The sequence below is a fragment of the Canis aureus genome, chromosome 11 (assembly GCF_053574225.1).
Source record: "Canis aureus isolate CA01 chromosome 11, VMU_Caureus_v.1.0, whole genome shotgun sequence".
NCBI lineage: Eukaryota > Metazoa > Chordata > Mammalia > Carnivora > Canidae > Canis > Canis aureus.
In genome coordinates, this window is record NC_135621.1 from 38,656,751 (window position 1) to 38,680,755 (window position 24,005).

The 24,005-nt window shown below is 41.3% G+C and overlaps 1 long non-coding RNA gene and 1 pseudogene across 1 annotated transcript in view; one reads left to right on the forward strand and one right to left on the reverse strand.

The window, feature by feature from the left end:
* LOC144323905 (uncharacterized) overlaps positions 1–7,749 on the forward strand; it is a 37,394-nt gene extending 29,645 nt beyond the window's left edge. Inside the window, exons 2-5 of the long non-coding RNA XR_013389250.1 lie at positions 3,095–3,285; positions 5,165–5,568; positions 6,218–6,662; positions 7,442–7,749. This is a non-coding gene — a long non-coding RNA (uncharacterized LOC144323905). The remainder of the gene's footprint in view (positions 1–3,094; positions 3,286–5,164; positions 5,569–6,217; positions 6,663–7,441) is intronic.
* A 12,612-nt stretch (positions 7,750–20,361) lies between these two features.
* LOC144323033 (WD40 repeat-containing protein SMU1-like) lies at positions 20,362–22,102 on the reverse strand (annotated as a pseudogene).
* Positions 22,103–24,005: the final 1,903 nt, after the last annotated feature.

The window sequence follows — 24,005 nt, forward strand, 5'->3', positions numbered from 1 at the left end:
TGTAAATACACTAAATATTAATTTTATAAATCACAAAATATAATGAAAATAACAAAAATAAGTTCTTTCTCTATCCCTGTTCACTGAGTTGTCTCAATCCTCCCATTCATATGGTTTTCACAGAAAGGAATCAAGTGCTGTGGAAGGCAGCATAATTGAATCCATGATGGAGAAAATGAGGATGTGCAAAGATATGGTTTCTGTAGAAGCTGTCAGTCAACACTTACAGGAAGTCATCTAAGTGTTCCATATCCTACTTAAAGTGAAGATATTTTAACATTAACAAATTTTTTATATATTTCAAATATTATCTTAATCAAGTAATTATCAAATCAACTGAGCAACCCAAGAATACCAGAGAGCTGAGGCCAAAGAAAAAGCAAAGGATTCCTTAAAGAAGGAATCTGGAAAATAAGGGCAAATAATGCTGACTTATTAAAATTAGCTCACTTTTTACTTTAGTTATGTAGGTAGTAAAGTCCTAGACTTAAATAGCATTGAAATGAGATATTCAAGAGCAGTAAGAGATCCCATAAACTGACTAAAGTATTAAGCATGATGTATAGCATTAAAGGGTAAAATGAAGCCAAGTAAAGTTCAAAATAGAAATGGAAGAAAATTCTCTTATTAAATGGAGTTTGGAGATCCCATCTGACTCAGCAGTAAGTCAAAATATTTCCCTTTCCCACTGATAATTATTCTCCTCACACCCCTCTCCCTCCACTCTGGCTGCTTAATCCAGAGAATAAAAAATTGAGGGTAAAACTATGGATCTCAGGCTGAATATTCTGAAAACATAGTGTGTTTAAGAAAGGAGTACAAGGGAAGATTTTTAAATTAAATTTACAAACTAGCTCAGATTATTTTAGATAATCTCCAATACCTTTTTTCTCCCTGCTGAAATATTCTTTGAAATTATCTGAAATAAAACTCTATTCATCATCGCCTTCAGAGAAGCTGTCCATATGGTCATCCCCTCATGTGATAGACTCAAAGCCTTTCATCACCGCAGGCACTCATGGGGAGTTTGCCTCTCTTATGACTGGAATATACTCAAACAAAACAAAACAAAACAAAACAAGCTTCCTGTCTTGGTACTTGCAAGAGACGTTTGCATTTTAGAAAGTTTTGCAATCAGAGTGCATGGCTGTTTGTTTATTCTGTCAACTGGCAAGCTCCTTCCAACCTGGAGAACAGTTGTAGGAGGTGGTACAAAGTACATAGAAAAGCAACTGTGTAATGAGCTAGCAGCACACTACTGCCAGAGAAAGCCTCATTTCAGGGAGCACCAGCCATCACAGCAGAGTTTATTACAGTCATCATCATCCCTGATTTAGTTTGAAATGAGCAGAAAGGAAAAAAAAAAAGATCTTCATAAAAGCTTTCAAAAATCTGGTGGTGGAGAATTACACTAGCAAGTGTTCTTAGGGCCAAATGGGTCAGAAATCAAAATGATATGTGTGTTTTTGGATAGCACAAACCACGATAATCTTTCACTGCAGATCTAAGGTAAACAAGTTGAAAGCTTTGCTCTTGTGCAGGGAGAGGAAACAACTCTAGGTTACAGGCATATTTCTTTTTGAAGTAGTGTTGAGCAAAAAATTGTTTCAAGGAGTGACAATTCTGAGGCTAGTGATGGAAGTGAGGGAATTGGAAACTTGTCAGCAACTCCTTAGGAGACAATGGGATGTCCTAAATATGGAGGCTCCATGGGGCTGGAGTAGAACCAGTTCTAGTCTGGACTAGAAGAAATAAGCAAAGTCGGAGATTTCTGGGCTAGAGTCTGGGATCTGACCCTAGCCAAGCTGCTTGACTTCTGTAAGTCCTATGTCTCTCATTTACAGAACAAGGATAATAGTATCTAACTTATCAGAAAGTGGTAAGGAATAGGTAACACAGAAAGGAGCTTAACATAGTGCCAGACACATAGAAAGCATGCATAATGTTACAAATTATGAATATTATAGAAAGGAGTGCTTCTGGACTGTAGGAAGAAACACAAGTATTTAGGGACAGGGATGCTTCAGGAAGAACCGCTGTTCTCAGAGCTTGCCTACCATCTCTCAGAGCCAAGTCTTAGAACCTCTATTGTACCCTCTACTGGAATCTCCCTCATTCACACATCATTGACTAGATCACTTCTTCTTAAATTAATGGTGGAAAAAGGATCAGATTTCCTGTTCACGGCAGACTAATGCTTTTTATAAAGCACACACACACAAAAAAAACATTATTAGAAAATAACAAAAATGACAAAACCTAAACCTGCCGATCACATGCTTCGATGTCATGGTAAGATAAATTGCTATAAAAGCTTCTCAGTGGGGCACTCTGGGTGGCTCAGTGGTTTAGCGCCACCTTCAGCCCAGGGCCTCATCCTGGAGACCCGGGATTGAGTCCAACGTCAGGCTCCCTGCATGGAGCCTGTTTCTCCCTAAGCCTATGTTTCTGCCTCTGCCTTTCTCTCTCTCTCTCTGTCTCTCATGAATAAATAAATAAAATCTTTAAAGAATAAAAAGGAAAAAAACTTCTCAGTGCCCACTCTCACGTTTGTACTTATCTTACCATGACAACAGACAGTGATTGACACCAATAGGCAGTCCCTGTTTTGAGAATCACTGGCATAGCTTTCCCATAACCCGTGTTCTTTCTTTAGATCACAATTACGATGTCATTTGGAATGCTTTCTCTGATCTCCCCAAATTGGGCTGGTTACCTCCTATGTTCTTCCTTTGCCCCTGTTCTTCACCCAAGTGTACAAGCATTTGTCTTATTCACTCTCCTGTTTTCATTGCACTCAAAATCTGATGCACAGTTGATGCTCAATAATAAAAACCGAAAGGACATGTTTCTTTCAAGTAAGGAAAGAATTGAGATGCCCATTGTTCAACTCCATGATTACCTGAACTTAGGATAGGATACATTCATTGTACCTTTGGGAAAAATGCTCCCTTGGTAAGAAAATGAAATTAATAAGGCATAATATATTTAGACTCTGGGCAAGTCTCAGTGATAGAACTTACTCATGAAGTGAATTTTATTCATGAGCTTCAGAAAGGAAATTGAAGGTTTAATTTCTATCTTTTCCTTAAAGGTGGATGGATATATCTTTGGATGCTTTTCCTATCTTTAAGATATACTGCTTTAGAAGATTTGTCTTTGACAAATCATGATTCTGATGGCTCACAGAAGACTTAGTAAAAGTGTAAACTGATGTATGCAACATTTTTTTCAAAACCAGCAAGAAGTAAGGGAATACCAGTGACTGCCTCATCAAGGAAATAGGTAAAATTTTAATCATTTTTTTCTATTTTATAAGTGGAATTTTTACATTTCATCATGGACAGAAGAAAATTCTTTTTTTTCTATTTTATAAATGGAATTTTTACATTTCTTCATGCACAGAAGAAAATTCTCATCTTCACTTAATAGAATAGGACATTGTTCAGATGGTCAAAGGAAAACACTGTTCATTTGAAAGATGACCAAATAGCTTTCCTCCTGGTAGCAGGGATCAGTCATTCTCTAGCAATTGGGACTAAATAAATGTTTAAAAAGTGCCCATGTGCAAAATGCAGAGCACAGTGTTATTTGGCTTTGCTCTGAAGAGAAAAGTGACTTTCTTCCTCTTCTCTGGAGACTGACCTCAGCCCTTGCCCACCATTCTCCTCAGGGACATGGATTCAAAACTGGCCACACGACCCTCTTGTCAGTCCCAGAAAATCCTTTTTGTAGCATGGGAAAGAGGACTAAGGCTGTCTTCATGGTGCTAAACATCTTGGGATAAACCAAGAAGTCTCATTTGACCAGTAGGAAATCTATCCACAGTCTAAGCACATAGATCCAGTGAGGTAAAGGTAGACAATTGCAGGGCTGTGGAATCAAAGCCAGGCATCTGGACCCCAAATGTGCACCATGCATGATCAGTAGATTGAACACATAACTTTTCTTGGCCACATGTAGGGCTATTCTAAATATATGTAGATTATTATGCTTAATAAATTCAACATTTAAAAAAGAATTATTGCATATATCACATAATTCTTCAGCATTATGTTTTTTCTCAATCAACAGATAATAAAAGTACCATTGCTACTATCATGTGTAGGGTCTGAAAAATGTTGACAGTAAGGAGAGCTCCTGAGTCTCTGTAAAGATTAGAATTTATGATGTGTGCCCTCTTGGTTTCTCATTCTGCATTTGCACAGGCATGTGTAGGGCAGAAAGCCTCTGGAAACTCCAAGGAGGATTTGGCTGCTTCTACATAACAGAGAAAGTAGGTTGAGGACAGGAAGCTGGAAGGAATCTTTGGTGAAGAGAAATCTCAGTGTATAGTTACTCTAACCCTGGTTCTGTCTTACTGGATGGTGACTTAAGAGGTATATGGAGGTCCTTATGTTCTCAAACATCTCTCATACTGGATCTTCAATGCTCTATGTTCCTATAATGAAGAAAGCTTGCCTTTCACTGTGGAGAATTCTGGTTTAAAATGAAACCATATTGGCTTAATGCCATTTAGAAGTGACAGATCTTTTGTCTTCTCTTCTTGAAGAAACACCTTGATGAGGGGAGAAGTTGACAAGGCACGAGATACAGGGAATATGGGAAGTGAAGAGAGTACCATGGAAGGGAGGAAAGTTCTAGGAAGGGAGGAGAGTCATTTGCATATGAGGTTTGATTTCTCTGTGTCAACATGGAATGGAGTGAGGAGGCAGGAGCTTGTCTATAGGATGTTACCACCGAGGAAATTAATAAAGGGAAACCTAACAAAAGTCGACTCCTGATGTTGGAAGGAGAGCCTAGAATGCGTAATCCTACACCAATACTGATTACAGGTATAATTATCATTTACAGACCCAATAGAAGAATCCTCAATGGGAAAGAATTATCAACTACAGACCCCAGCAGGGAAAGGTGTACATGTATGTTCTACAAGGAATCAGCTATCCCTATAACTCAGTCTATGAGAAACTGTCATCATCCTGAAGTCTTGCTTTTTTCCAATGGACTTTCATTCAAAACAACCCTTTCTCTATAAATAACATTCTTCTCCTAATGTTGGACTTGCCTATGGTTTTGCCATAGCTTGCTTATACTTCATTGCAATTCTCAAATAAACACATTTTTTTCTGCTGATGAAATAACTCACTCTTCTATTTTTAAGGTAAACAACACCCAGCAGAACAGAAAATGAGGGATGGTGGACATGAAGGAAGAAATTCAGCCACACAGGGGAAGCTTGATTACCAAAACAACCATGTTTGAGGCAATGCTTGGCTCTGGAGCTCCAATGTGGCCCTAACAACACAGAAGTAGAACCATGAAGATACACAAGATTAGGGCTTTTCTTGGGCTTCAGATCATCATCCAGAAAGTCTTTTTTTGGATATCAAAGGTATTTATCACCAAGTAAACTTTTAAGGACCTGGCTCCAAACATCATGAGGGGGATGGACACAAGACTACACCATCACAGAAATGGCAACCAAGTGATGTCACAGATCCAAGTGGTTACATGTGGAATACGTAGCAGAGAAGACCCCTCAGGGACTAATATGGGAATCCAATGGTCAGTACTTTAACATTAAAGCCTGGGACAAAGATAAGAACTAAGCCTTGGAGGGATACTGATAGAAGGGTGTGGGATGTAGACAGATACAGTTTAAATATAGTTAGATGCTCAACCTGCATCTGAGTGTGTTTACAGTGCTCACTTCACATTAGGCAAATGAACAAAGGAGAAGGAAATCCTCTACCCAACCTGGGAGGAAATGACCACATTTGGTCTGCATCCTTCAGTAACCTTAGCTTAGAAAATGGAATCACAGCATGTCCCTCTATAAGCTGCAGGAGTTTTTCATTGAATCTGGGGACCAATCACAACTGCAGGTAAAATGTTTCTTGGCCATGTTTGCTTTCCTTGGTGCATAATGGCTCTCAGAAAGCTCATGGAAAGGAGGGAGCAGTTAGATCACACTAGGATTCAGACATTCCTTGCTCTCTTCATCAAAATGTCATCACTAGACTTGTCCTGATTACCATTTCAACTGTAAAACTTATTGTGGAGGAGGGATGAGGGGGGTAGCATCCTTTGCAGCATTTCCTGGCATGAGAGAAAAGGGAATGAGAGGACTCACTAATTATGCTTTCAAAGTTAAACCCTAGAACACTGAAATTGAAAACTGACCCTAAAGGGTGACTCTCTCTCTTCCATGCAGGTGGACTCCTACTGAGAGGTAGGGCAGAGTGACAAACATGGCAGATTGGAGGTGCATGGGGCAGAGACCTTGCCAATCCTGTTCAATTCTATCGCAAGAACCAAATTCAGATCCTGACACATGGGAGGCCCATAATGAGTATTTGGTTACATTTTGAATGAATGATTTCTTTCTCTTAAAGGCTAACAAGGACCTGTGTAGACAGATTTACTTACTTGAGTTTTACCAAAATGGCATTCCTTCACCCTTACTGACTCCTTCCATTATCACTGTAAAGTTATCATTTGTAGTAGATCCAATAAAAAGATCATTATCTCTGGAGAGATTCTAAAAGAAGCCAATGGGAAACACTCTCCCCTTTATTCATAAGCAGATCGGTTGCTGTACTTCCTCAGGAAGCTAGCGGATGTCAAAACCTATGTCACACGTGACTTTTCCATACAAGGTGTGTTTGTACAACAATGCCCACAAGTGCATGTAGAAAGCATTTTTATTGTATAGCATGAAATATGCACCTTATATTCATCATTCTATTTGTGTGTGTGTGAGGAATGAATGAGATTCATGTCATGTACCTAACAAAGCTCTAGGGTGAATGGAGTCACCTCTGGCACCAGTCATAGGGGCTCTGTCACTGTTCATTTACAGGAGATTGTTTCCCCTTTAACGTTCTTTTCATTTATTTGTCTTCTCATTTCCATGCTCTCCTTCTTCTGTTCACTCTAATTTTTCTTTTTTATATTCTACTTTCTTCTCCTTTTAAATTCATATCTATTCTAGAATATCCCAACTTTTGCTCTCCACTTCAAACACACTCATGCAGAGTTCAGTCATAGAGGGGGATGCTCAGCTTTACATTTGGTACACATTCGTTTAAGAAATCCTCTTCCCATGAAGAAACAGGAATTTTCTCCAGGAGATTATGCTTACAAAAAGTTATTTGTTTATTATCTGATTTTTGCCACTAGAATTAAAGCTACTAGAGAGCAGTTTCTGGAACTGTGCCTAATATGTATACCCCCTGAAAAAATATTTGTTGAATAAATGAATAGATACTGAATGCCTATGCAGATAGACATGGTAAGTTTTACCACTTGATGTAAATAGACGTGGTCTGTCTGCATCTGTGCCATCTGTAAATGGTGACCAACCCGCAGCTTTGCAAAGACTCCATTGAATCTCGAGAAAGCAAACCTCTCACATTTCTTTCTTCTCCATCCCTAGGTCTTGCTCTGATTTCTCCAAATCCACAATTTGTGTTGTGCCAGACCATGACTATTTATCTCTGTGATGAATACTTAATGCAAATGGCAAGCCATCCTGAGACAGGCTAGCATCCATCCGTACCCACCGCGAAGGCCAGGGAGCAGTGTGTGAAGCACTGATGTCAAAGGCCATTAACACAAATGAAAATTAACATTTTTCATCAAGGTCTAACAGTGTGCCACCAAACAGGCCAACCACTGTGCCACTTGTTTATAGAAACACATTGCTAATCAGTCAGTAAAATCTGTAATATCTGTGCTTCTGCATACTTGCTTTTCAGTCTTTTGAGAGCATTAAATTAGTCTCAATTAGTAAAGCTAATGTGTGCAGAAATAGTGAACATTTTAATTTAATGGAAAACACCCTGCCGGGTGAGAAATATAATTTCTATCTGGAGCTATAGGCTCCATGTCTTGAAAGGTTAATCACAGGTTTATTGCAATCCAAGACACTGATGTTGACTTTTTTTTTTTTTTTGCATTTCTTACAAATCATTAAAAAGCTTAATATTCATTTTTCCATAGAAGAAGCTCTATCAAGAAGTTAGTGATCTAATGTATGCATTTGAATTTTATCTTTTCTCCTGTTGAAGCAACAAAAGGGAAGTTGCTACATCATGAGTGTTTTCTATCATGTGAATAGCTTCCATACAAATAAAACAGTAAAATATAACCAAGCAACAATAAGGAAACAATTCCCTTTCCCTTATGATAGCCTGTACGTTCTCAGCTCTGTCTTTCATTGCTACTGTTAGCTCTGGTTTATTACTGTGCCTGAGGCCCAATTTCCAATGGGAGGTCTGGTATAATGGAATGCCAGTAGAATTCTAGCTCCCTGTGATTTACATGCTAGCTTTATTCTTGATAATAAAGTGAAAGCACTAGACACAGGTAATGAGAAAATACATTTTATTTACTGGCCAATGTTTAGGTGGAGTATTGGAGTGGTTTAGATTTTCAGCCATAACTAAACTTCCCGGAGTTGGTGACTGACAATTTCCAACCTCCCCATGAATGGTGACAATGGGAGGTAGGCAGGTGGGATGTGGCAGGTAGAAATGCATAAAAAGCACATAGCCATCAAAAGATAGTACCCCAGTAATCAACTACAAGATAAATTAAATGTCATAAAGTAATAATTTATTCTCACCCATATGATCTGAAGGTCACAATGACTCATACCTTGTTGTGTCTATGAAAAAAATATCAAAATGAAAATAGGAAAAAGGTCTATGTTGACTCAAGGGAGAGGGAAGTACAGAGAGGAAAGGAACTGCATTGTGCCCCATGGGAGTTCCTTGTCTGAAAATAAGGAACGTCTTGACACTGATCTCTGGTGGCGTTTGGACAACGGGAAGCAGCAGCAGAAATTAGAGGAGGGAGAAGGATGACCAACATGCTGACAGCAGAGATAACACTGAAGACCCCTCTGACACCATTCCTCAGAGGAACCACCGGCCTCATGGTGACCACTGGGCATATAGACCCCAACTCTGCTTTTGTGAATGGACACACATTTCAGTTATGGATTTGAACTCCTTACCCATAGGTCTCCTGTTAGAAACGCTATTCTTGCATTTAAAGGAATCCTTATTCATGGCCATACTATATTACCTCTGACCAAGGGATGCACTTTATGACAAAGGAAGTGTAACAGTAGGCTCCAAGCCCTGGGATTCACGGGTTTTTACCAAGATCCTTGCTATGGTTTGAATGTCTGAGTCCCCCACCCTCAAAGTTCATATATTGAAACTAGAAACTATACTCCACAAATGATAGCATTGGGAAGTGGGGTCTTTGGGAGGTAATTTGATCATGAGGGTGGAGCCATCATGATGGATTAATGATGCCCTGATAGGAAGAGACAGAAGAGAGCTTGTTTTTTTTTGTTTTTTTTTTTTTTGTCTCTGGTCTCTGCCATGTGAGGACAGTGAGAAGAAGCTCAAGGATAAGCCAGGAAGAGAGCTCTCCCTAGGAATTGAATTGGCCAGCACCTCAATCTTAGACTCCTACAGCCCTATGAGAAATAAATTTTTGTTGTTTAAGTCACCAAGTCTAAGGCATTTGTACAGCAGCCTTAGCTATCAGGCTCCCAGAAATCTTTGGCTATTTAAGACTCTTTTACGGCTCCATATGAATGTTAGGAATATTTTTTCTACTTCTCTAAAAAATGCCACTGGGATCCTGACAGGAATTGCCCTGAATCCATAGATGGATTTTGGTAGTGTTGACATTTTAACAATATTAATTCTTTTAATTTATGGTTTCAGTATACTGTCCAGTTATTTGTGTCTTCTTTGATTTTCATTAAGCTCTTATAGTTTTGAGCATGGAGATACTTTTCCTCCTTGGTTAAATTTATTCCTAAGCATTCTATCATTTTTTATTCTATTGTAAATGGTATCGATTTCTTTATCGTTTTTTCAAAAATTTCATTGTTAGTGTATTGAAATGGTACTAATTTTTGAATGTTAATTTTGCAACGTGTGACTTTACTGAATTCACTGACTAGATATAACAGTTTTTTGGTTGAGTCTTTAGGATTTCCCGTATATAAAATTATATCAGAGAGATGATTTTACTCCTTCCTTTCCTGTTCTAATTCTTTTAATTAATTTTTTCTCACCTGATGGAATATAAATGTTGCACACACATTATCTGCAATGGTTTAAAATTTCCAAAAGTACATTTTCTGAGCAAAGGGATGCAAAAATTATAAAGGCAATTATTTTAATTAATTGACAGGAAGAAAACTTATCAAACTTATAATCTACAATTTTGAGAAACTCAGTTTATAATTTTTCTGTAAATGTACCTAGTATTGGTGTTGTTCATGAGAAACTTACAGACCAGTATAGGATATAGATAGGTAAACAAATAAACTGTGCACATACACAAGTAAAATTACTTTAAAAATAAATCATAAATATAAATGAGAAATTAATTATGTCTGGGAGATTCAGGTAATGTTTTAGCAGAATTTAAAGTAGGAATATGCTCTTTGGCCAAGAGCAGAGAAGGACAAGACACCTTTGGAAAAGGGAATAGCATATGAAAGGCACAGAGGCACAGAAGAACAGGCTCTTTGGGGAACTCTGAACTCTTCAGAATTTCTGCTTAGTAAAGTTTGAAGAAGGAAATGATGAGGATGACTGTTTGGGGGCATGAAATGGAGGAATTTCTGGCATAAGTAAAAATCTGGGTGTTTATTCTCAAGATTTGGAGCTTTTGGACAGATTGATTAGATGAGTGACATAGTTTTTGTTTTTTTTTTTTAATTTTATTTATTCCTGAGAGACAGAGAGAGAGAGAGGTAGAGACATGGACAGAGGAGAAGCAGGCTCCGTGTAAGGAGCTCAATGTGGGACTCGATCCCGGGACTCGAGGACCATGCCCTGGACCAAAGGCAGGCGTTAAACTGCTGAGCCACCCAGGGATCACCCAGGGATGGGTGACATAACTGATATGAATTTTGAAAGCTGTTTCTGGAAAAGCCTACTGTGTAGATCTGAGAAAGTTGAACCTGGAGAAAATGACCCAGGTGTGTGATTGGAAGAAGTGGAATTAAATCAGTAACAGGGAGACTGGAGAAGCAAGGACAGTGAGGAAATGAGGACAGAAACACATGAAGGGCTTGGTGGCTGCAGGTGTGGTATTGATGATCCCCTGGCTCTGACTTAGGCACTTCCATGGATGTTGGTGCCACAAAATAGGAAAGAATATCCAGGAAGAGTAAGTTTGAGTTGGAGACATAACACAATGCATCCTGCTTTGAACAGGAAGTATTTGTGATGTCAGTGGGAGTTTTCAGTGGAAATGGAACTACCAAAGAGACATCTGGATTAAAAATACGGATTTGAGAGATATTGTAGTGTAGATGGTTGTTAAAGCCAAAAATGTGGATACTATGACCTCGTAGGATATATACAAGGAGAAAGACCAATGACAGAACCCTGAATTTAAGAGTGGGAGAGGCAGGGACTCAAGCAAATATAGGATGGACACAAAACTAAGAAGAGGGCCAGAAAACAGTGCTGTTGAAGAGTGCAAAGGAGGGGGCAGCTGTGAGAACTGGTTTGGAGGCAACAAAATGAAATGGGTAAAAAAGGACAATGAAGACAAAGACTGGAAGTATGCTTCCAGAGGTCTGGTTGAAAGGGGTTGTGAGTGGCCTTCTTAAGAGGTGCTTGGAGGGCATGACATTACATGACAGATTCAGGTGTGAAGAGTTAATGAAGCAAAGCCAGGATAAGTTAGTTTTTTGGGAAGCTGCAATGAGGAGGCAAGGAGAAAGCAGGCTGCTATTCCCACGGGCTTGCCCAGACTCAGGACCAGTTACTTCCACAAAGGCCACAGCCCCAACCTCTTGTTTCTGCTCTCACTGTCCCCCAGATCCAGCCTGTATGACAGCATCATATGATTATTCCTAAAGCAAGTGAGTAATTCTCCTGCTCCAAACCTTCACAAACCATATTCACTACTTGGAGAAGATGGGCCAAACTCTTCAGCTTCTCACTGAACTTAGCTGTACTCCACTTCTCTAGATTTCTAGTAACTTCTGTAAGCACATGAGGTTATCAAGGATGTCTCCTTTCCATTCTCTCATCATTTGGCGCCCCTTTCCTCTGCACCTACACTGTACCATTCCCTCCACCGAGCATTTCAAAGAACTTCCTGACAATCTATCCCTCACTTCCTTCTCTTTCCTATCTCCAGAGCTGAAAATGGCCCCATTCAAATCTGTTATTTAATCCTGTCCTTAAGGAGAATTTCCCGAGCATTGATTTAGAAGGGAAATGAGTCTACATCAAATCCACTTGATTTTATAGTCGGTTCTGCTCTAATGAAATATACAGACTTCAAAAACCAACAGTGCTATGCAAAACTTCACAACAAATTCCACAGAGTTTATGGGAATAGTGGGATTAGGGACACAACACTCAAAACCTTCATCTAAACAGGTAGGAAGAAAAAAGTAGGATTCTAATAAAAATAACAGTGCCATTTTGTACATGTTCGATGGTCTAGAAAAACCTACAAACCACAAAAAATATGGCATTATACCACAAAAAAGCCCCAGGCTAAGCTGGATGAGGGTGTAGCTTGTGAGTTACAGCAGGAGAGTGATGAGATGGAAGAAAGGTGATGGGAGATTGGATGGAAAGTTGTAACACAATGTGGACACATGGTGAGCTGAGGGCATCTGAGGTGCACACATGTATGTACTGTATGTGTCCCGATGTGGCCCTTGCAATCAGGGGCAGTTTTCTTTTTCACCAGTATTTCTATGGATGACATCATGTATAAGCAAAAACAAAACTTGCCTTGTGCTCGGTTCCCTAATGTATCAATCACATTGGAATAAACTTGTGTTTTCCAAACCTGAGTTACAGCAGAACTGACTATAATTTTTCTCTGACCCCTGCCATCATCCTAATTACTATGGTTCTACCTTGTTCCTTGACATGTCCTCCAAATTATTTATTTTTTTACCTACCATGTGACTGTCTTGATCAGCTACCCACTACCTGAACCTGCTGTGTGCCTCTCAGCTTCTGTTCTGTGCCTGGGGCCCTATCACTTCTTTCTGGGGTCTGTGATTCACATTGCCCACCTGCCTGCCTGTATCCTTTAGTCTGCAAATATTGCCTCTACCCTTCCAGCCTTCTCTTTCTTGCTGGCCCTCCTTGTAGAGAGGACCATCTGTCTGGATACAACGTGGCTTTCAATATTTGTTTCAAGTTAGAATCAACTGGGGAGCTTTGAAAAATCCCAGGGCTCACTTGGTGTCCCAGGCCAATTAAGGAATCACTGGGGAGTAGATTCAAGATTAGGATCGTTTCTAAAAGGTGTAAAATTTATTAAGTCTAAAAACAAAGTAACTGCAAAGAGCTACTGAATATTGGATAGTTCCTTATTTACAAGTTGTACTGCAGGAAGTATGTTTTAATCACCGTTTCAAATAATCAGAGGAGTATAGTTTTTTTCAGAAACAGCAGTATTTCACTCTCCAGGTAGAAGTCTACTGAAAACATTGAGTGATTGTCCCAATTAGAAAGAGATAAATGAATACCTTAAACAAATTTAAAAAAGAGGTAACTTCTACTTGAATATAAACCTCCCCAAATTACTCTTGGGCCTAATTCAGACAATGGCTTAGAAAAGGTAACCTTTTGCCCCCCAAAAAAGTAATACATGAAAATATTTTCATCTAAGTACATGCCCTCAAGAGAGTTTTATTTTTTATTTTTTAAAAGATTGAATGATTGATTTTAGAGAGAGAGAGAGAGCACAAGGGCAGGGAGGAGAAGGGCAGAGGCAGAAGGAGAGAGAATCTCAAGCAGACTCTCCACTGAACATGGAGCTTGAGGCAGGGCTCAATCCCAGACCCTGAGATCAGGAGCTGAGCTGAAATTGAGTCCAATGCTCAACTGACCGAGTCCACAAGTGTCCCAAATACATACCCTCAAGCAAATTGTGTTGTTGTTTTTGTTTTATATATTTTTTATTGGAGTTCAATTTGCCAGCATATAGCATAACATACAGTGCTCATCCTGTCATGTGCCCCCCTCAGTGCCTGTCACCTGGTCACTCCAAACCCCTGCCCACCTCCTTTTCCACTACCCCTTGTTCATTTCCCAGAGTTAGGAGTCTCTCATGTTCTGTCACCCTCACGGATATTTTCCACTCATTTTCTCTCCTTTCCGCTTTATTCCCTTTCACTATTTTTTATATTCCCCAAATGAATGAGACCATATAATGTTTGTCCTTCTCTGATTGACTTATTTCACCCAGCATAATACCCTCCAGTTCCATCCACGTAGGCAAATGGTGGGTATTTGTCATTTCTAATGGCTGAGTAATATCCCATTGTATACATAGACCACATCTTCTTTATCCATTAATCTTTCGATGGACACTGAGGCTGCTTCTACAGTTTGGCTATTGTGGACATTTCTGCTAGAAACACTGGGGTACAGGTATCCTGTCGATTCACTGCATCTGTATCTTTGGAGTAAATCCCCAGCACTGCAATTTCTGGGTTGCAGGATAGTTTTATTTTTAATTCTCTGAGGAACCTCCACAGAGTTTTCCACAGTGGCTGACCAGTTCACATTCCCACCAACAGTACAAGAGGCTTCTCCTTTCTCCATGTCCTCTCCAACATTTGTTGTTTCCTGTCTTGTTCATTGAAGCCATTCTTACTGGTGTGAGGTGGTATCTCATTGTGGTTTTGATTTGTATTTCCCTGAAGGCAAGTGATGCAGAGCATTTTCTCATGTGCTTGTTGGCCATGTCTATGTCTTCCTCTGTGAGATTTCTCTTCATGTCTGTTGCCCATTTCATTATTGGATTGTTTGTTTCTCTGCTGTTGAGTTTAATAAGTTCTTTATAGATCTTGGATACTAGCCCTTTCTCTGATAGGTCATTTGCAAATATCTTCTCCCATTCTGTAGGCTGCCTTTTAGTTTGTTGACTATTTCTTTTGCTGTGCAGAAGCTTTTTATCTTGAATAAGTCCCCTAGTTCATTTTAGCTTTTGTTTCCCTTGCCTTCATAGATGGATGTTGCAAGAAGTTGCTGTGGCCAAGAGCAAAAAGGGTGTTGCCTGTGTTCTCCTCTAGGATTTTGATGGATTCTTGTCTCACATTTAGATTTTTCAACTATTTTGAGTTTATCTTTGTGTGTGGTGCAAGAGAGTGGTCTAGCTTCATTCTTCTGCACGTGGCTCTCCAATTTTCCCAGTACCATTTATTGAAGAGATTGTCCTTTTTGCCAGTGGATAGTTTTTCCTGCTTTGTCGAATATTAGCTGACCATAGAGTTGAGGGCCCATTTCTGGGTTCTCTATTCTGTTCCATTGATCTATGTGTCTGTTTTTGTGCCAGGAGCACACTGCCTTGATGATCAAAGGTTTGTAGTACAACCTGAAATCCAGCATTGTGATGTCCGAGCTCTGGTTTTCTTTTTCAATATTCCCCTGGCTATTCAGGGTCTTTTCTGATTCCACACAAATCTTAACATGATTTGTTCCAACTCTCTGAAGAAAGTCCATGGTATTTTGATAGGGATTGCATTGAATGTGTACATTGCCCTGAGTAGCACTGACATTTTCACAATATTAATCCTTCCAATCCATGAGCATGGAATATTTTTCCATCTCTTTGTGTCTTCCTCGATTTCTTTCAGAAGTGTTCTTTAGTTTGTAGGGTATAGATCCTTTACCTCTTTGGTTAGGTTTATTTCTAGGTATTCTATGCTTTTGAGTGCAATTGTAAATGGGATTGACTCATTAATTTCTCTTTCTTTGGTCTCATTGTTAGTGTATAGAAATGTCACTGATTTCTGGGCATTGATTTTGTATCCTGCCACACTGCTGAATTGCTGTATCGGTTCGAGCAATCTTGGGGTGGAGTCTTTTGGGTTTTCTATGTACAGTATCATGTCATCTGCAAAGAGGGAGAGTTTTACCTCTTCTTTGCCAATTTGAATGCATTTTATTTCTTTTTGTTGCCTGAAGGCTGAGGCTAGGACTTCTAGTACTATGTTGAATAGCAGTGGTGAGAGTGGACATCCCTGTCGTGTTCCTAATCTTAGGGGACTCTAAGTTTTTCCCCACTGAGAATGATATTTGCTGTGGGCTTTTCATAGATGGCTTTAAAGATGCTGAGGAATGTTCCTTCTATCCCTACACTTTGAAGGGTTTTGATAGGGAATGGATGCTGTATTTTGTCAAACGCTTTCTCTGCATCTATTGAGATGATCATATGCTTGTTGTTTTTAGTCTTGTTGATATGATCTATCATGTTGATTGCTTTATGAGTGTTAAACCAGCCTTGCATCCTGGGGATAAATCCCACTTGGTCATGGTGAATAATCTTCTTCATGTACTGTTGGATCGTATTGGCTGGTATCTTGTTGACAAGTTTTGCATCTGTGTTCATCAGGGGTATTAGTCTATAATTCTCCTTTTTGGTGGGGTCTTTGTCTGGTTTTGGAATTAAGGTGATGCTGGCCTCATTAAATGAGTTTGGAAGTATTCCATTCCTATCTGTCTTTTGGAACAGCTTTAGTAGAACAGGTATTGTTTCCTCTTTAAACTTTTGATAGAATTCCCCTGGGAAGCCATCTGGCCCTGGACTTTTGTGTCTTGGGAGGTTTTTGATGACTGCTTCTATTTCCTTCCTGGTTTTAGGCCTGTTCAGGTTTTCTATTTCTTCCTGTTCCAGTTTTGGTAGTTTGTGGTTTTCCAGAAATGCATCCATTTCTTCTAGATTGCCTAATTTATTGGCGTATAGCTGCCCATAATATGTTTTTAAAATTGTTTGTATTTCATTGGTATTAGTTGTGATCTCTCCCTTTTCATTCACGATTTTATTTAGAGTCTTTTCTCTTTTGTTTTTATAAGGCTGGCTAATGGTTTATCTATCTGATGAATTCTTTCAAAGAACCAAGTCCTGATTTTGTTTATCTGTTCTACGGTGCTTCTGGTATCTATTTCATTGTGTTCTGCTCGAATCATTATTAACCCTCTTCTGCTTGGTTTAGGTTTTATTTGATGTTCTTTCTCCATTTCCTTTAGGTGCAAGGTTAGCTTGTGTATTTGAGTTGTTTCTAATTTTTTGAGGGATGCTTGTATTGCGATGTATTTCCCTCTTAGGCTCCTTTTCTTGTATCTCAAAAAATTTGAATGGTTGTATCTTCATTCTCATTAGTTTCCATGAAACTTTTCAATTCTTCTCTAATTTCCTGGTTGACCCTTTCGTCTTAAACAGGATGCTCTTTATCCTCCATGTGTTTGAGTTTCTTCCAAATTTCTTCTTGTGCATGAGTTCAAGTTTCAAAGCATTATGGTCTGAAAATATGCAGGGGACAATCCCAATCTTTTGGTATCATTAAGACCTGATTTGTGACCCAGTTTGTGGTCTGTTCTGGAGAAAGTTCCATGTGCACCTAAGAAGATTGTGTATTCAGTTGCATTTGGGTGTAAAGTTCTGTAGCTATCTTGAAATCCATCTGGTCCAGTATATCATTTAAAGCTCTTGTTTCTTTGGAGATGTTGCACTTAGAAAGTCTGTCATTTGCAGTAAGTGCTGTGTTCAAGTCTCTCAGTATTAGTATATTATTATCTATGTATGTCTTAACTTTGGTTATTAATTGATTGATATACTTGGCAGCTCCCACATTAGGGGCATAAATATTCATGATAGTTAGGTCCTCTTTTTATAAAAAAAGATTTTATTTATTTATTCATGAGAGACACAGGGAGAGAGAGAGGCAGAGACACAAGCACAGGAGGAAGCAGGATCCATGCAGGGAGCCTGATGTGGGACTCGATCCGAGTCTCCAGGATCATGCCCTGGGCTGAAGGCAGTGCTAAACTGCTGAGCCTCCTGGGCTGCCCAATTGTTAGGTCCTCCTGTTGGATAATCCTTTAAGTATGATATAGTGTCCTCTTCATCTCTTACTGCAGTCTTTGGGATAAACTTTAATTTATCTGATTTGAAGATTGCTACCCCTGTTTTTTTTTTTTTTTTTTTTTTGAGGATGATTTGAATGGTAAATGGTACTCCAACCTATCATTTTCAGGCTGGAGGTGTCCTTAGGTCTCAAATGAGTCTCTTGTAGACAGCAAAGAGATGGGTCTTGCTTTTTTATCCAGTCTGAAACCCTGGGACTTTTGGTGGGATCATTAAGCCCACTCACATTCAGAGTTACTATTGAAAGCTATGAATTTAGTGTTATCATAATACCTATTCAGTCCCTGTTTTTGTGGCTTAATTCTTTGGACTTCCTCTTTGTTTTACAGAGTCCCCCTTAATATTTCTTGCAGAGCTGGTTTGGTGGTCACATAGTCTTTCAGTTTCTGTGTATCTTGGAAGATCTTTATCTCTCCTTCTATTCTGAATGAGAGCCTTGCTGGATAATATATTCTTGGCTGCATGTTCTTCTCATTTAGGACCCTGAATATACCCACCTGCCTTTTCTGGTCTGCCAGTTCTCTGTGGAGAGGTCTGCTGTTAATCTAATATTTCTCCCCATATAAGTTAGGGATCTCTTGTCTTGTCTCTTGCTGCTTTAAGGATTTTCTGTTTATCTTTGTAATTTGCAAGTTTCACTATTAAATGTCGAGGTGTTAAATGGTTTTTATTGATTTTAGGGGAGATCTCTCTATCTCCTGGATCTGAATGCCAGTTTCCCTCCCCAAATTAGAGTTCTCAGCTATGATTTTATTTGTTCAAATATTCTTTCTGGTTCTCTGTACCTTTCAGCGCCCTCTGGAACCCCAATTAAACATAGGTTTTTCCTTCTAAGGCTGTCATTTATTTCCCTTAACCTTTCCTCGTGGTCTTTTAGTTGTTTTTCTCTTTTTTCCTCAGCTTCCTTCCTTGCCATCAACTTGTCTTCTATGTCACTCACTCTTTCTTCTATCTCTTTAACCCTCATCAATAGGACCTCCAGTTTGGATTGCATCTCATTTAACTGATTTTTAATTTTGGCCTGATTAGATCTAAATTCTGCAGTCATGAAGTCTCTTGAATCCTTTATGCTTTTTTCCAAAGCCACCTGTAGCCTTATAATTGTGCTTCTCAATTGGCTTTCTGACATCAAATTGTAATCCAAATTCTGTAACCCTGTTGCAGTGAGTACTGTTTCTGATTCTTCTGTGGTGAGTTCTTCTTTCTAGTCATTTTGTTCAGTGCAGAGTGCTAAAAATGCGTTTAGTGGAAAAAGGAAGAAAAAAAAAAGAAACAACAAAGCAAAACCAAAAAACAAGGAGGGGCATCCTCTAGTTCTATACTGTAAATCCCTCGAATTCTTCTGGAGCTTTCCAGCACTGCTTGGTTAGGAACTTGCTCTTCCCCTGTCCTTCCTGCTGGTCTTCTGGGGGAGGGGCTGCTGTGCTGGTTCTCAGGGGTGTGCACCTGGGGGAGATGCCCCGCCCCCTGCCGGGTCCCCGGCTCAGTGGGAGCTGTTTGTCCTGTGAGGCCCCTCTTGCCTGGCGGCCCCACCCCTCTGAGGCACAGGGTGACACCAGGAGGAAAGCCCTGGCGGCGACCAGCCCTCCAGCCCCGGGTCCGCTCCCACGGTAACTGCCGCAGTCTCCAGGTCCGCGCTGGCTGGATGCTCGGGGGCGGGGCGGGGGGCGCTGACCTGCACCGCTTGGGAGGGCTCCGCGGCAGGAGCGTCCTCGCTGTCCTGGGTGCCCCCCGCCTCCGCCTGTCCCGGGGGCAGTGCAGGGTCCTGGGCTGTGTCCCCCGCGCCCTGGGATCCGGGGCCTGCGCTGCTGGAATCGCGCTCCCGGGCCGCGGCTCCCGAAGGCAGCAGGTGCAGCCCCCTCGCCCGGAGCCCCCCCCCGCCCGGCTTCCCCCCCGAGGCCCCGCCTGGCGCGCGCTCCAGCCCTTTACGGAGCTCGGCGGGCGGCGTGCAGCGCGCTCTCCCCGGGCGCACCTCCTCTGTCGGTGACCCCGGGAACCTGGAGGCTCCACGGCCCTCCTGCGGTTCTGCTCGAGTTCCCCGCTGAGCTCCTTTCTGTCCGGGAAGAATCCGGTGCAGATTTTTAAAGTTTCTGCTCCTCCGGGGCGGGGCTTTCCCGTCCGCCCGCCCGGCCTTAGCCTGGCTCCTCGCGGGGCCCCTCCCCCACTGGATTATTATTATTATTATTTTTTTTTTCTGCCTTCCTACCTTGTTAGAAGCGCAAACTCTTCTCTGTAGCGTTCCAGCTGTTCTCTCTTTAAATCTCAGGTCGAATTCGTAGGCCTTCAGGATGGTTTGAAAATTATCTAGGTAAGTTGGTGGGGCCAGGTGACTTGGGGACCCTACTCCTCTGTCATCTTGCTCCGCCCCTCCCTCAAGCAAATTTTAAAAGAAAAGTGGAATTAGGGTTTCCGGAGCTTTAGGAGTCCACCTTCACTGTAGGTAACAATCAGGTTCTGATGAGGGTGACATGTGATGCCAAGCACATCCTTCCTGTGAACTGTCACAGTTTGCCAGTTTGCCAGTGCCAGTTTGCACCAGTGTGCCAGTGACTGTGCTAAAAGAGGACAGCACAGAGTCCTCCCCTGCACAGTAAATCCATTTGCCACGGGGAGAGAGTGCAGCAAGCAAAATCCTCACTTTCTCTCTTACCAGACCTGAAGCTTCTGTCAATCTGTCCCTGCCTTTATTTGATCTATTGCACACCACAAAGTGCTCTGGGTTCTTTTTTTTTCTTTTTTTTTTTTAATTTTTTATTTATTTATGATAGTCACAGAGAGAGAGAGAGAGAGAGGCAGAGACACAGGCAGAGGGAGAAGCAGGCTCCATGCACCGGGAGCCCGATGTGGGATTCGATCCCGGGTCTCCAGGATCGTGCCCTGGGCCAAAGGCAGGCGCTAAACCGCTGCGCCACCCAGGGATCCCAGTGCTCTGGGTTCTTAAGAGGCAGGATCACACTGTTGACAGTGATATCTGCCCCTGCAGTGCTGCCCAGGGATTTAAAGGTATTTGAGCACTGTGAGGTCTTCATGTTCCAGATTTTCACCGTGCCAGCAGAGGATGTGCTAATAATATAATGTCCATTTTTATAAAAGTTGCTTCACTATGAAGGAGGAATGGTCATGACATCCTTCAGGGTTTTCCCAGATCGTAATCCATGAATTCTAATTGTCTGATCAAAAGAGGAGCTAAGGATCTGATTGCTATCCTTAGAAAAGCTGAGACAGGTGACACCTTTACTGTGTGCTCTTTCAAACACCATTCACTCTAAATCTTCCATACTTGGATTTGTCCACCTTGGGCCCCTGTTGCTAGCATTTCTGTATTGCTGCTGAAGCATATGTGGAGACAGCATCATCCATCATCATAAAGTCATTGTGGGCCTGCTGCTTACGATCCTTCCTAATTTTTTCCAGTTATACAGTTCCAGGCTTCAGTGAATCCAACAACAGCCTCAGTGACCAAATACTGACCACCTGGAGAAAATCAAACATATTCCACATGTGATTTCTGACCAAACTTAATATGCGTGCTCAGATGTGTAGGAAACTTTTCTTTTTCCACATCTTTGATAACTGCTTTTCCTCAGAACAGATCTATGGTCACACCAGGAAGGAACAACCCCTGTGCTGCTGCCACTTCAGTGCCTATCCCAGCAATGTCAATGCCATGAGATGAGATGGAGGCACCACTCTGACTTCCCCAGCTAAGGCCTGCACAATCACTGCTTGTTACTACTTCTATTTGGGTATTCCTCACCAGGATTAAAATAAGACCTGGCGAAGAGGCTCTCCAAATGAACATACCCCTCTGGCTGTAGTTTGTTTGTTTTTAACATGATCATGGGGTCAGTCTGTCTCAGGAGTGACCTGGCAGCCCCCCGTTCATGCAGCTCTATCAGTTCCAGAACAACCCATTCATAGAGATCAATGAGGATTTTGTCTGGCAGTTTCAGAGACTGTAGAGCTTGAAAACAGTATCCAATGGCCACTATCAATGTCAGCCACTTTCCGTGCTGTCCATGGTATTCAGAAACACAGTAGTGTCTTTCTGTAAGGTAGCTAATACCTAATGTAAACTGTTCTCCTTCAAATATTGCATGATAAGATGGATCACATCTGAGGACTTGATTTCCATCCACATAATATTATCATCATGGGTGCAGAACTTACTCCAGTCTTCAAGATCACAATGTTTGGATGGTCCTCTAGTGTTCTAATGTTCAGTCCAGTTTGAAAACCACTAAACTAGAGTGGGCTTAGACTTTTATGTACATAGGGTCACCTTACATTTCACTGGGTCTGCGATGGGGCCCGACATTCTCCATTTCTGACAAGTTCTCAGGTTTTGCTACTGGCCTAAGGTCCACACATTGAAAAACAAGGTCTACTAAGTAATCATGCAATGTTTTCCACCTTATGTGTTCTCAGGGTGCCATGTTTTATTTGCTTTAAAGAGTTTCTTCCCTGCTACCTGCCCCAGTAGGGGGCTGTGATTGGTCATCAGGCCCTAGCTTCCTCCAATGTGGTCTTCAAGCTAAAGTTATGTCCCACATATCTTGTCCTCTTTTGGTCTCCAACTTAGGTATCAGGCCTCTCCAGCACTCAGAAACGCTGACCAGAGAGGTAAGCTTATACTTGACAGCCCAACAAGAGTGCCAGAGCTGGAATGTCCTGTTATTGTTGCTACAGAAAGTCAGTTCCTTTTTCTTTTAGATGCTATAGCTGTGAAGGCTGTCATAGAATTTTCTCGTGCAGGGACTTTACTCTTTTCTCTGGTCCTGGATAATAACCCAAGTGAGCTCTTTCTGCCTTGGACAAAGGGAAGAATTGGGCTCTGCTATTCAGGGAAATAAGCTGGAACCCAGTCTTCTTACTACATTCTGAATGCCCCCACCTCTGTCTACAGACCCAACTTTTGAATAATCCGTTCACTGTAACTGCTCATGGCTAAAGTCAGGACACAGGCCCCTTGCCAGCCGGGGCCTGTGTGGAGTGAGGCTCAGACCAGAACTTCCTTCACACTCTCTCCATTACCAAGGGGCATCTGCTCCCAAACTCGGAAGTGCATTGCACCCAGAACAGGGGAAGCTGCTCTCATATCTCAGTCTGGTGGGCTTTCACCCACCTGTACTTCTGTACTACATAAGCAAAGACTCTGGAAGCACACAGTTTTAATCCTGCTCTGTTTTCACCCTAGAAAAGATGTAAACTCAATCCCACTAGCACCCTGCATCTGTGTCACTGGAGGCTGCTTAGTGACTCCAGGTGGGAGGTGAAAATCAATTGTAACCTGCCCATTTACTTTCAGGGTTCCAGTTCATGCTAACAAGTGCTAATGGAGAATAAGGGAGAGAACCTAATTCTTATCGATTACCTGTGTACTAGCTGAGATAGATTTTAGCCTCGTTGAAATTTATTAGGGTAGGGAGGTTTAGAATTACACAGGGATTTCTGTGGGCAGTGTTTAACTGTCTGTGCTAACAAGGAAATGACTAGGCACCTAAAATTATGGAGAGGACTCTAAGGAATGGCCTCTAGGAATTCAGCAACCTGGCTGTTGTTGCCCTTGATGTCAGAGCCATGGGTAGGAGTAGACTGAAGTGGTCTGGGTGTGTATACCAAAGAGAAAAAGAGACCAGATGAATGAAATTTGGCCAAAAGCAGCTCTGAACAGTAGCTGTCAGATGTCAAGTATGACATCTAAGGGAGCTTATACAAGAGTCAGGACAGACCCAGGGTAAGTGAGGCAGGACATGACCCTACAGTGGCACTTGGGGGGTTCCTTGGGGTCAGGGATTGGGATAAGGATGACTCTCCCATAAGAGTGCAGGGGTCTGGTAAGGTGGTTGGTTTCAGAACTGACAAGAACAGTGTGAGCTGATACCCACTGTCCCATCTTTATAGCAAATATTGTGGTGTATTTGGTGACCAAGACTAACTCTGGTTCCCTAACCTCCTAGCTGTATGGTCATGGTGAATTTCTTTAACTTCTCTGACCTGAAGATTCTCATCTGAAGCAGGGGGTGTTAGGGGAGTATTTAATA